The sequence below is a fragment of the Brachycentrus maculatus genome, unplaced genomic scaffold (assembly GCF_059751285.1).
Source record: "Brachycentrus maculatus isolate JH-2025_06_01 unplaced genomic scaffold, ASM5975128v1 h1tg000616l, whole genome shotgun sequence".
NCBI lineage: Eukaryota > Metazoa > Arthropoda > Insecta > Trichoptera > Brachycentridae > Brachycentrus > Brachycentrus maculatus.
The window spans coordinates 95,001-110,000 of NW_028281354.1; the positions used below are offsets into that span (position 1 = coordinate 95,001).

At 30.4% G+C, this 15,000-nt stretch overlaps 2 long non-coding RNA genes across 2 annotated transcripts; both read left to right on the forward strand.

The window, feature by feature from the left end:
• The first annotated feature begins 339 nt into the window (after nt 1–339).
• LOC148301048 (uncharacterized) lies at nt 340–14,529 on the forward strand. The gene is made up of 3 exons (XR_015838857.1): nt 340–523; nt 1,599–1,821; nt 14,454–14,529. It is a non-coding gene; the product is annotated as an uncharacterized LOC148301048 (long non-coding RNA).
• LOC148301049 (uncharacterized) lies at nt 6,741–9,119 on the forward strand. Its single transcript, XR_015838858.1, has 3 exons — nt 6,741–6,770; nt 7,189–7,308; nt 8,718–9,119. It is a non-coding gene; the product is annotated as an uncharacterized LOC148301049 (long non-coding RNA).
• Nucleotides 14,530–15,000: the final 471 nt, after the last annotated feature.

The following is a 15,000-nucleotide window of genomic DNA, read 5'->3' on the forward strand; positions in this document are numbered from 1 at the left end:
TTTGCTGCTCAAAACACTTATTTACATAATTCTTCAGTTAATTTATTCCTCAATTTGGTGTTTTGTTTCCTTAAACAAGAAGTTTATAATTTAGTATGTGTATGAAGAGGTAATTTGATAGTTGTATAAAAAGTAAAAACACTAATAAGCGCTAGTGCTCAGAGCATAAAATTTTGAGCAGAATAGTTAAGATGTAATTTTGCGCTCAGAAATTCTCATTAAAAATAATATCTCGTTTAACTGGCGGAGTTTTTAACTTTTATCACTAAGATACGAGTACCTACGTCAATTTTACTTAACATTCTAATTCCAAAAAAAACTGTAAGATTACTTGTTTTACCCGTAGTGTTTTACAGTTTATTTTGAAAGCAGATTTCTACATTTGGTATCGTGTCAAATTATATTTTGAACAATTATAATAATAAAAAGTATTAGACGTACTCAGCCATATGTTGCTGTGGCTTAGTTTGTCAAAATAAAAAAGAGAAGAAACTAATCTCTTATATTTAACATCACAATGCATGTGGGTATACTGTATTTTAGCAGTTATCAAAAGCCACGATATCTGGCATTACTAATGAAAGTATTTCATTTACTACTGTCACTTTCGACATGTGGTACTGCCATTACGATATAAAAGTATTTTACAAAAAAATCACTATTAGAGATATCAATGCGGTGTTAACTCAAGCATTTTAATTATACAAAGGGAAGATTATATGTCATGCCCTACAAAATTTCTCAATTCATCAGGATTTTTTTGGATGAATCTTGCAATCAGGAATTGAGTAATTCTTTATCGCAAGATTCATTGTAAAAATATGTGTTAGTATTCCCATACTATTCGGAAAACCAATGAAATGTTTCATTCATAATGACTCCAATATCTTTTAAGATAATTCAATTCAATTGAAACAAAATTGTTGCGAAAAAGACAAACATTAATTTGAAAGATAAAATAGTGTTCACATAAAAGTAACAACCTAATAATTACATTTATTATTTGTTTTCAATCAATTCGCTTATCAATTGAAGGCAATTGGAGAAATGAGATGTAAAACATATGTTAGATGAATTCGAATCGGTTAATTCATTAGTCATTAAAATATCAAAATTAATTTAAATTGAACTGAGGATGGCCGATTTTATACTTCAATAAAAAAAGACCACTTTGGTCCCGTATCCTGATATGCATATACATATGTATGACATATTGTGTATTCAAATACAAATATTCTATCAAATCATAAAAAATACTTGAAATATGTTAATAAGGAATTTTATATCATATTTTTGTTTTTAAACATTGTTTGTGACTTTGAGATCTGATAAAAACTAAAGTCCTAATTAACGTTTACTTAGTAATTCGTGACGCATGAACGGAATTCGGAAAACACGTTGAGGAAGATGTATGATATAATTTTAAAACAAAGTGATCGTATGTTACTGAAACAATAAAGCATAACTTTCAGTTTAACACATTTTATATAATATCAGGCTAGTTTCAACAAAAACTGTTCTCAAATGCGAGTTGAGAATTTGCAGTGTTAGGAGCACAAGTGGTGTTAGTCCATTATAGCATATATTGTACTTTGTAGGTGGAGGCGGAAAAATTGAAACACTCCAGAGTTTGCGGCGGAGTATGCACAAGTGCATTTTTGCAAAATTTTAATGATCCGATGGCAAAAAAGTCGCTTCATGAAGTTGCCACTAAAAGTGCTCAAACGCAGAGAATTCTGTATATACTCGAACCTACTGAACTTGTACCGGGTGCAAACTAAAAGTTTACTGCGAGCGAACATTTTCCTGCCACAAAATTATGTAAGTACTTTAAAAAAAAGTTTGAGTTACCTCTATAAAAATACTGAAATAAAACGGCGCGATTAAATATAAATAATAGCGGACATGGTGTAAACATTCAGTTACCGGCACTCTGACAGGTATTGGCCACTAAGTATTTATATTTTTTAGTATGAGAATTTTGTCTTTTTGATGCACCTTCTTCGTATTAAATATTATAAATATATCGGTATTGTCTGTATGAAATACATATAAAAAGTATCGGTTTCATAAATATTTTTATAGTTATATTGTATCGGTTATCTATTTTTTTTTTCAGAAACATGATATTATTACATAAAATCGTCGTGGTTAAAGCAATACGTAAAGTAAATTTTAGTATTTGAAAGGAATTTGTGGGATTTTGTTTTGTTTTCTTTGAAAAATATTTATTAAAGTAAGGGAGTGCCTTTAAATGGTTATTCAATCTTTTATTTACCCATCTTTGTATTTCTAATATTTGTAGTCCAAATCATACTCCAATAGGATTGATATGAATTAAAATGTTTGATATATGTAGAATAGAATACAGAACTCTTAATATTTATTTGTGTGGCGATCTATGTTTCGAACAATTATATGAAACCTAGTTTTTAGTTTTAAACACTCCTTGTGGCAATAATTTTATTGCACGCGAGATTTTTACGCCATCTGTATTTTTTTTGGAAAATGAGAAAACAAGCTCTTTTAGATATTTATATGTAGGACGAATATATCCGAATTGAAAGGGTAAACAATCTTATGAGTTGATGCAATACGCAACATGTTTAAAATAGCATACTGTATCGAAATGATGCAGTGTTAACTTGACCATGTACAACGCGAGGACAAGTTGATCTTTATTGCGCTTAACATAACCAGTTTAAAGTTATTCAACATAAATATTAGATGATTTTTTGTCATCCGAACTTCACGTGCGATAGTCAAACTCACTATTCACTACGCTATTTTTTTACTATTAAATATACATGCCTTTTTGAAAAAGAAATAAAAAGGAGCAATTTTCGATGAACGTTTTCCTTTTTCCACCCCAAATAAAGTACTAACGAGTGCTCCTTTCAACTTCTTCGTCCTCTAAACTCATCAGCACGGAGCTGATCACATTACCGAGGTCTAAATGGACCATTCAGAGCGGAATGGGGTAATTAGGCACTGCGGATTCTTTCCCCAAATCTGCAGTAAAAATTTCACCAAACTTTGGTGACATATTATTTCACTGGGTGGCACAAACTCCCGACATTATAACAACTATTATAATAAAACTGAAAAGCGTCTATATGCGACTTACGAATATTTTAAAACAATATAAAGATTTGAAAAAAAAACAGTAGACACTCATCCCCAACACAACGATTCTTATCGATGTATTATTGTTATCTCAAAATATGTAGAAAAGTTAATGAAAATTAAAAATATGTTATTTTTTGACATCTCATCAAAGATGAAGAAGAATATGGAAGTCTGGGCATTTACGGGGCTTACGACCGTCATAGGCTGGTTTAAGTGATCACTTTACACACGTGTAACATTCACCAATTCTACCCATTATTGACAACCACACTACTCAAATTCTTGGAAGTTCTATATATGAACCAATTTAGGAACCTTGTTCATTAATCACTAGAACTTCACTAGAGACATCTATTGGTGAGATGAAAAGAAGCTTTTTATTAAGCAGAAACTCTTATATTAGTATGTGAGATCCGAATCCTGGGTTATAATCACACACATGAGAAACGCCAGAAAATACCATTTTCATTTTTTATTATTAAGCTTATAATTTGACCAGATAATTTATTTACAACATTTTGAGTGTGTCCAAATACTTGTTCACAAAATCTGGATTATCTCCAATTACAGGAGTTATTTTAATATTATTTTTTGACATCTCATCAAAGATGAAGAAGAATATGGAAGTCTGGGCATTTACGGGGCTTACGACCGTCATAGGCTGGTTAACTTTATATTATTACTAGGAGGAAGACACAGTTCACGTATATTTATGGATGACGCAGTAGGGTAGAAGCTCGACTCCAAAATAAGCGTAGGGGGTTCGATTCCAGCATGTTCAATATGTATATGTAATATGTGTTAATATATAAATATATATTAAATATATTATTCTGCTAAAGACTTAGAGTTAGATTATGTAAAAAAACAATTTAAAAACCTTAGTATTGCCTGGGTTTACGATCTGTCATTGGCTTATTTAAGTGATCACTTAAATTATTGTTTAACACTATCAAATATAAATGACATTCTTTCCGAATTAATTTACAAAGATAATTTCTAATTAATTTTTGAACAATATTTTGAGCGAATAAACAAATACTGGATTTGAAACTATATGATATTGTTTTTAAGATTTTAAAGACATATTTTTAACAACATTTTGAGTGTGTCCAAATACTTGTTCACAAAATCTGGATTATCTCCAATTACAGGAGTTATTTTAATATTATTTTTTGACATCTCATCAAAGATGAAGAAGAATATGGAAGTCTGGGCATTTACGGGGCTTACGACCGTCATAGGCTGGTTTAAGTGATCACTTTACACACGTGTAACATTCACCAATTCTACCCATTATTGACAACCACACTACTCAAATTCTTGGAAGTTCTATATATATGAACCAATTTAGGAACCTTGTTCATGAATCACTAGAACTTCACTAGAGACATCTATTGGTGAGATGAAAAGAAGCTTTTTATTAAGCAGAAACTCTTATATTAGTATGTGAGATCCGAATCCTGGATTATAATCACACACATGAGAAACGCCAGAAAATACCATTTTCATTTTTTATTATTAAGCTTATAAAGTAAAATATAATCGTTTTCCTTATGCAAGACTAACCTAAGTAGTAAAATGCTATTTGCAACTTCATAAGACGTTGGGCAAACTACTTTTCACGGGAACTTTCCAAACTTAAAATACATAAATAACAAAACTGAAATATGAATTTACTATCCACAATGTACAGTTCGTAATTATGCAAAGTCATTCCCCAAAAGTGGAAGCATAATACATGGAATATTGCAAATTATTCAGTTTTCTGGAAACTTTATCATTTCAAATCAAAGACACACGTTTCATCCTAGTATTAAAAGTCATAGGGATAATTGTATTTCATGGATTTTTTCATCTCGATTATACTTGATATAATACCGTATTCGGGTTTCAGTTTAATAAAAGATATCCATTAACGCAGATTAAAAAAATATACTAATATTTATTCTATTTTATTAAAAATAACTTAAATTTTTGTATACATTTTATGTACAGCTTACGTATCAACAATCACCTTCAAGTTTCAAACTTATAAACGGTAAAATATATATTTTTTTACATAACTGTTTTCTGTGGAGTCATGTTCAATAATTTTCAATTCAAATCCTCATCCGCACCTGATGCTGCATAGGGTACTACATCATAAAAACGCAGTTTTATCTTGATAATTAACACATGAAGGAAGTAATCAGCCTTCCGCATCAGGTACACTAGTCCAGGGTAATATTAGAGTGAAAAATCACTTATAGGTACATATATATATGACCCCCACCTGGGAATCGAACTCGGATCCTCCAGTACGGTAGCCGAGCGTGCTGACCACTACGAAGGTGGACTGTATGTCTGTTTTTGTAGTATTAGTTCAAATGAATTTTAATTTTTTCGCTTCTTAAAAAAATGATAAAAATATGTAATCTTCTCGAGTCCTGATTTTGATGTGTTCCAGAAAGTATTCGTAAAATTATCAAACAAAGTTTTCCGGAGCGGAAAATAATTAGCGCTAATTATGATATTCCGAACCGTAGATCAGAGGGGGGAGGTCCGCAGGGCCGGGGGGGGAGGGGAGGGGAGGGGAGGGGAGGGGAGGCGGACGAAGTTCAATGATAAAGTTCTGAAAGTTTTACCATTTATGCAAATAGAATTGGGAAATTTTTCAAAAGGAAAAAAAATCGGATCTTAAATTTTCACGACTTTTACAAAAAACTCGAATTAAAGCCGAACAAAAAGAAAGCTTTTTTAATATCTTCCCATTCTTTTGTATTTTAATGTACCGGTCGCCGGATCTCTGGGCCTGAAGGGCGTATGGATTTAATCATTATTTTATATTTAATTATAAAAATGTTCTCAACATGATTTTTTGAAAGGAACTAATGAATATAAATATTTTCCTAGTAAACGACTCATTCGATAGTTACTTTTAAGGTAACAATAATTTTTATGTCCACATATTAATATGATTTCATTAATGTAGATCAAATAAATATAAATATGTATATATATATATACATATTTATATATTTTTTTAATATCAGTTAATTATTGTTATTGATTTTTTCTTCTCTTATCTCTGTCTCTTTATAGGTATATCCTTTATTTATTGTTACTACAATATATTTTGTTTGGTAGAGTTAAAATCACTTGTAAACGAGTAGAGACTTAAATATAAAATGAATTTAATTCCGAGTGCATCAACCATTGCTTTTTTTAACCGTCATAATTTTTTTTTTTAAATTTTAAAAAAAAACAATAATATTTTCAATTATAGGCCTTTTTCGACGGATGACATATTTGACAAAATAAATGTCATATAATTCATTAAATCAATCGAAAATTGGCTGACATCAGACAATACATTAAAAAAAATCAGTTTATAACTAGCATCAGTTGACTATGAATGATAAAATAAAAATTTGCGTTTGTGAGAATTTCATCGTGTTAAAAATTCATCATGAACCCGTTTTTAATAATTGGTCTATATACCGCAGTATTTATGAACTATTTAGTCCTTTGGTTTTATTTAAGATGCCCACAATTATTGTTTTGATTTTAAAGATTGCATTTTCAAATGACGTAGCCGGTGTTAATCATCTACTTCGGATGTCAAACTGATTGAAATGGATTAAAACAAAGTTTCAGAAGTAAATATAAACCTTCATTACATTTGTATATATTCAAGTAAATCATCATATCATTTATTCATGTATGCAATAAGCTATGCGCTTATAAACCATGCAGAAAGTTCGAGCAGATATAAAGTCGTAGGAGAATGTCAATATCGTGAAATATGTGCAGTATTTATTGATTCGAAATATTTCATAAATTCATGTAACTCATAAATATTGCGAGGAACACAACTTGCGCTACTTCGAGTCAAGCACATAAGAACATATCGGTAGTGTAAAAGCAAAGGGGTATACCTGTCTCAGACCAAATTTTACAGGAGAGCAAAAACAAACTTGTGAAATTAAATAACTCATTTGTTTCATGTATTTTTTTATAAACATATCTCAATAAAACTTATTAAGTATTGCAACTACAGCTGTATCTTTTTTCCAGATTATGGAATACACTATTTTAGACATTTTGTGGAACAGACTTAGAAAATGAAAAATTTGACAGATAAAACCCTTTGCCTTTACACTACCGATATATTGAAGTGAATCATAAGTTAAACACGTAAGATATTTGGACTTTTGTTCAATTTCGTTAAAACAGTCAAACAAAAAGTTTATGTCGAGTTCCGGGAAATTTAAATTAACACATTTTGTCCAATAGAAGGAAGCCTTTTGAGCCAAAAAAGCAAAACCTTTCAGAAGGACAACAGAGACAGGCCCTTCTCAGTATAACGCGCTATTGATCTTTCTACCTTTTTACTTATTCGATTGAATAAGTATACAAACCGGAGGCAATCTAATATGGTGCGAGTAAAAATATTAATATTTGAGTGACCCATTTAAACGAAATGATTGACGTCAATTTTTTAATAGATTTATATTATCCACTTCGTGATGGAATTGCATTTTAATATATTATTAGATTAAAACCAATATTTTTAGCTTTTCCACTTTATTTTTATCTGGCCAGCGACCGGGTTTCGTCGTTACCGACATCATCAGACTGGTCTGATTATGTCGGTAACGACGAAATCCAGTCGCTGGTCAGATAAAAATAAAGTGGAAAAGCTAACAATATTGGTTTTAATCTAATAATATGACGTAAATTGTTTGACATTCCCGCAGACAATCATTCATATGTTGGTTTATAAGCAAGGAATAGAGGCTGTTATATGGGCTAGTGTTTCATCATTTGAAATTACTTTTATTCAAAAAAACTTTTATTGAGGAATAAAAAACTCATGTACAGGCATTAAGTAATTATATTATAGGAATAACATTCAATATAAAAGAAATATGGCTAATTTTATATTTAATCTTATCTTTGTAAATCTTACGTTTAGTTAAATGTTTATTTGAATCAAAATAATTTTAAACTTCTATATAAAATGGATAGATCTTACTGTAAACTAATTCCTGAAACAAATAATGAAATGTCTTTTTGTGTAACTATTATAGTAGAAAAAATCTCGTTAGAGCCCGATTCCAAAATTGTATACACGGAAATATCAAACAAATTTTTATCGTTTCACTGTCGACGTTAAACCAATATTTATGCTTTATAGTTAAAAATTTGTTATATATTACTAATATATCTTTAAATATTGCAAAAACAAATAAATAATCACCATGAAAAGTGACATTTTTATCAATCTATTTTCATTACACATTTTTATTTTGAAGACTGTTTTTAACAAACATTATAAAAAATGATTAAAGAAAACACTTCGTTTTTTACCACTTGAGTTTTATACAGACCTGAATGATGGAAGTTTAACTTCTGAAACATGTAGTCTATAATAAAACTCAAGTGGTAAAAAACGAAGTGTTTTATTTAATCATTGTAACATGTCTTACCACAAAGTTAATGCCGAAACAATAAATAAAATATTATAAAAAAATACAAAAAAAAAAGATATTTTTTTGTGTGTGTGTAGGCTTCATTCTAATAATATCGGGTGTCCCTTACAGGCGAAGCGTGAATCTGAAATATGCAACTAGAGAGAAGGGGTAAGAGTGTCATCCCTAAATGACACGATAGGGTGTGATACTAAAGTGGTTAGCGCCCCTGTAGCTTGTAGGAAGTATTCCTCCCCACGAGTTGGTGTGACAGACTGCCTCGAGCGAAAAGCGATTCAATGTGACGTTCGTATTTTGCGATAACTAATGAATATACAGAAATATCATTCAATATTAACCCTCAATTGGCAGGTCAAAAATTAAAGAGAAAACCCTGAAAAGCGGAAACATTTCTCGTGTTTCAGAATTTTCATGGTCCATCTAGAGCTATATGAAGCTTTTGTTATCAAATAAAATACGCTCTCATCTTAAATTTCAATTTTTTTTTAGATTTTTAGAATAATAGTCAACTAAATTCAAACGAATAAATAACTCACTTTTACCAATTGTCATATCCTTCATTTATCAAATAATCGAAAAAGTGTTTTAAACATAATATTACTCTATTTAAAGTTACGTGAAGTAATATAATATTTGGTAAATGGTATTTTGGAGAGATATGTAAAGAGTTCTACAGAAATGTATTTAACGATAGTATCGAAAAAAAATATTTTTAATTTTACAAAAACAGCCGTGCAAAAGACAAAAAATATTTTAGAAACAATCGCTATAGTTTTTAACGTATATTTTCCAATACCTACGTTACAAGTAATGACTACAGTTTATCAGCTATGATGTAGTACATACAAAATATTTTTTTATTGAAAATCAAAATCCATCTCCACACTTAGATGTCTATATTTATTTTTGATTTTTGTTTTAAATACAAAATATTTTGTACTTATTTATTTGTAGTTTATATTTGTATTAATCCTATTTAAATGTTTAATATCGCATCACAAAATGAAAAAACGGTTTGATTAATTTAATGAAGTAAAATTAAACTTTTTCCTGAAAATTAAATAGTATTTTTTAATGTAAAATGATTTATTTAAAGAAATAGATTAAAATGCATAGTTGTAATATTTATTTTTTGTCACACCTCCAAAGTGTAGTGGTCAGCTTGTTTGGCTACTGTGCTAGAGGTCTCGGGTTCGATTCCCAGGATTCCCAGGGGGGTCATAATAATTATGGGTGATTTTCACTTTCGTATTTATTTCATATCACTCTGGACTGGTACAAGAAACGCAGGGCTGATCACTTTGCCTTCATACAATTAACGATCAAGATAACACAATGTCGCTAAGATTCAGTGCCCTATGCACCATTGAGTGCGGATAAGGGTTGAAAGATTTTATTTTTAAGGATTTCAAAAAAATATTTAGGTCCCCAATTTAAAACATCGTGTGAGATAGTATCAACAAAAATGTTTTCACATATTTTTGCGCGATCATAAAGTGTGACAATCTGTGCTCTCGAATAAAATTCTGGATAACTTAAATAGAAAAAGCAACCATATACAATAATTCATGCCCGCCCCCTTGACTCGATATATTTATGTTCACAAATGTGTTTATCAAAAAATGCAAAAGGTTGGTTGGGCCACTTCCGTTCTGAGCGTCATTTAGTCCCTTCCAGGTAGGAAAATGTCACATTAATTTGTGTGTCTGCAGAGGCGACGGGAGGAGAATGTGTGGAAACCGCTGCGAGGGGATGATGGGGTAGGAAATTGCCACAAAATGATAAGGCCGGGGGGATGCAATCGATTCACTTGTAAATTCAATATGCGTTACCAGTAATGACTGCTTCATGACGAGCCCAAAAACGATATTAAAAAAGGAACTAACAGTGTTATGATGGTAATATCGTTTTAAAAAAGTATCATTATTTTCATTTTTGAGCTTGAGCCGGGCGCTCAATGCGAGGCGGTAGGGAGTTGTAAGAAGATTATGTTATCAAATGGTTTTCATAACGGAAGTGATCATTATACATCCTGTTTCAGGGAAAGACCGCAACAGGAATACTCCTCAAACGTATTAAAAAGTGTTTTATTTTATTTATTATGAAAAAGTTTCAAAAATATATATAATTGTAATTTTTACGTAAGAGCATTATAATTTTATTATTATTATTATTATTCTATTTATTTATTTGGGAATTATACAGCTTTACATTTAGTAAAAGTATAAAATAAAAATAGTTACATTAATAAAAATAAAGCCAATTATACAATTCCACGAAAATTGTGCAATTCATTTTATTCCTCGTATAAGAATACTTGTAAGATGCGTCATATATACATATACATACATACAGTGTTTTAAAAGACTCTCCTTATAATTCATTGTTTACTTTGTGTAATACTACTTTATTAAAGAAAACATTTGTTTTTTTTTTATCACTTGAGTTTATTTTATGACGACTAGTTTCGAAAGCTGAGCTTCCATCTTCAGGTCTAAATGTAAGTTTACATTTAGACCTGAAGATGAAAGCTTAGCTTTCGAAACAAGTCGTCATAAAATAAACTCAAGTGGTAAAAAAGTGTTTTCTTTAACAATTTCATCATGTTAATGCCGAAACAATAAATCAAATAATACCACTTTTAAAAATAATGGATGATAAGTAGAGTGTTTTATTACCATGCCACAAAGTTATCAATCCCTTGTGTTTTATTCACCAGTCAATATGGATTAGTGTATACTTTAAAAAATCCTGCTTTTCCACTTTGAAGGTTGGCAATCATCATGACATTATTTACTAGGTCTGCAGCCGCTTTAAACAGAGATAGTGCTACAGTGGAACCATTCTCTCAAGTTTTTAAGCCAGGACATAAGTCTTCCTTCTATGCCGCGTTTACCTTCCACTTTAATAAATATAACTATTTAAACTAAATTACAAGTAAGATTCACCCATAAATTTCAGTTAAATTTAAACCTAAACTAGGAAAAATATAGCAAACCTTTAAATTGGATCATTAACTATAGCGTAAACCCCTTCCAAAATAATTTATACGGGGTTGTCTGAAATGTAGATAAATTGTCTATTTCACGATTATGGATGAAGTGAAGGAACCCTCAAATAAAGTTAACTTTTAACTATCGTTCCCTTAACTCTATTATTAAGGGAGCTAAATATTTATTGTCAATGATTTTCAACATCAGATATTCTCATCCCCTAATAGTTTAGGTTGCTAATTGTCCACTAAACGTGTTATAATGTACAAATAAATTGTTTATATTTTGTAATAAAAAGTTCACGCAAAGAAAAATAAAAGATTTTCATCTAACCCCTATTTGATATTCTTATATTATTATGATATTTTTTAGATTCTCGACCAAAATCAAATTGAAAATACTGGATCGGTAAAAAATAATATCCAATATGTACAAAAAATAATAAATTGATAGCACGATTATATCAAATACGAATTTTATGACATAATTCTTTTTTTATTGTTTTTTCGTTATTTTAAAAACAATCGCTTACAATTTTTATAGAATATAATTGGTGGGCTAAAAACTATAATTATCAACTCGTTTGTGATAGTTTAATTTTAGCAATATGTAAAAAAAAACCTTGTTAAATTTTTATCACCGTTTAATCTAAGCTTCATATATATGTTACCTTTATCGACAGATTACACTCTTTTTCTATGTTATAAGGAACAAAAAAATACCAAATATTGCATATTAGAACAATTTTAGACTATTTGTTACTTGAACTCTTATTTATTATATGAATTATAAAAGTTCAATTCTCTTTTTTCATTGTTATTAATCTTTAAATGAGCTTTTACGAAGAAAACTATTGAAAAAAGAAGAAAAAATTTATTAAAATGTTATTGTTATAAACATAACTTGTTAGTTATAGAGACATAATAGGTTTAACTATCGCATTTGGATTGTGAGATATATGTGTCTGGTTCTAATACCTGTTTTAGTACTTTGCTAGAAGAGATGTAATCACGAACATATGTATAATAGTAATCTTTCACGAGATGTCGCCAAATAAAGGATGTTCCCTTTTAAAAGATCGTTAATGGCGATATATATCACCAGGGTGTTCTAATAAAAAGGTAATTTGTCAACTCCTCCTACCTTTGCGCTGCAGGTGAGCCAGGAGCATTGAACTGAGAACACCTTTTACAGCAGTTTAATAAATATACAAATTACAAAAACAGGCTATTGCGATTATATTCGAATGGAAAAATGTTTTAAGAAACATAAAGGTACGTTTATGTATTAAGATTTATTTATTTGAGGCATAATATGATGTTTTAGGTACAAAGTAATTCAGAGCACAAAAGAATAAAGGTAATTTTCCCAGATGTTAAAATACTTACAGAAATACTATCTGATAAATCAATGCTTTAAAAGCATGCAAATAGTTGTAAAACATCATGTTAAGTTATGTTTTTGTTTAAAAAATACAAATAAATTTAACAAAATGTAAGTTATTATAGTTCTAGTCAACTGGTTTTGAGATGTACCTATCTCTACGACAGGACAATCACTACACCGGCATGGAAACATGCTTAAGAACAGTAACACAGTACTAAAATATTGAAAGATATAGAAGGCATTGGTTCGCCACAGGGCAAAACATATGAAAATTAGTACCTATTTAAAAAAAATATCTTGAGCAAAAGCTCTTAGCGCGATGCCGGGTTAGTGCAGTATAATAACGCTGGGTTGATTTTGATATCTTAAATCATTCCCTAATTCCAGCTTTAATCTTAATAAAGAGCGACCATAAATATCAGAAAGAAAGTATTTGGAACGAATCGAGATTTCGTTCCGGCCTTTTCTATGGATGGCGAATTGGGGCAATTTGTTTTTCCGATTTAATCTGTTTTCGAATAATTAATTTATTGCGCGTTTCAGCGCGAATTTTTCAGTGTTAATTTTTATTTTAAAGGGGGTCATAAATTATGCGGACGATAAAATTTGGCGCCCCCCACGCGGTTAGCTCAAAAGGGGGTATCTAGCGCTACAGTACTCGGGGCATGTCAAGTTGTGGTGCGAGGATAAACCACCGGAATGCGAAATAGTCGCAGCAGATTGTTTACGCAAATATTACTAACAGAAATCATATTTACGAAAAAATTGTTTCAGTTTTTTTTTTCATAATACGTTTATAGTGTAAAGGCCTTAACGGAGGCATTTTATTTATTGGAGAAAGTGAGCCATTTACAGTGCTTACGATCGGCCATTAGCTGGTTTAAATGCTTTGAAGAACCTTACATTATACGAATAACTGAACATCCATATTGCTTTGATTTTGGATGTTGTAGGTGTTTATATGTTGAATTCAAAACACTAATTTTATGTGCTAGTTAGAATTTCATCTACAAAATCACTTGCAAACGAGTGAAAGCTTATATAAAAAAAAGCCATCTTTTGGGAATTAAAAAAATTAATGTATTATTATATAAATACACAAAACTTTAATTTAAACTAACTCTTTAAAATGAGAAAACGCAAACTAAATTAAAATTCAGTTCATTTTAAAAAGTTCTCACAGCACTCATTCTGTTTTAATTTTCACAAAAAGTAAAAAATACATATTATAACGAAAAAATGACCCAAAAATAATTATCAATAAATAACATACATTTATCCAACTAACATTTACGTGAGACCCCAGAATTGAATTGAATCCAGTGGCAATGTAAGTAACCAAAAACTAGTAGCCACTATACTACGAAGGCAGAAAAAACGAAACGTACTGCAAATTAACTCGGGGTTTTGATATATTATAGTAAGTAATTTATGAATATTTTTTAGTATCAAAACTATTGTTTTATAGGAACAGAAACATGGAGCGGTCCACACTTTGAGAAACACTAACTTACCACCACCTACAAGAACAGGCGTGAATCTTTGGTAGGATAATTTAGAATTTAGTATAAATTCGGTGCAAACGAAGATTTAGTAGTGGAGTCTGTGTAATATAACCGCCATCCGTCGCGCGTCGGGAGAGGTTCTCAATGCAGCTTCCTGGCGGCTGATTGGAACTAGCGGCTGGCGGGATACAGCGAGACACAAACCAGGAAGCGATAAGACGCACTTGGAGATTATATTCGCGCTCACGTCATAAAATAATTAAGGATAATGGAAAAATATGCCAGCGCTGGAATTACGCAACACACAAAAGTACACTATATCACACTGCGTCGATAAACTTAAAGTTACTTGTATTACGATAAAAAATATAAATAAACGTTAATTTACGCTTCCATATTTTATAACATCTAAATATTTGGCGATCCACATCTTCAGCGTCCTATAAAACTGAATTTGTGTATTGTGATTATTTTTACGTATTTATGACAAAAGTTCTGTAATTTATGTTG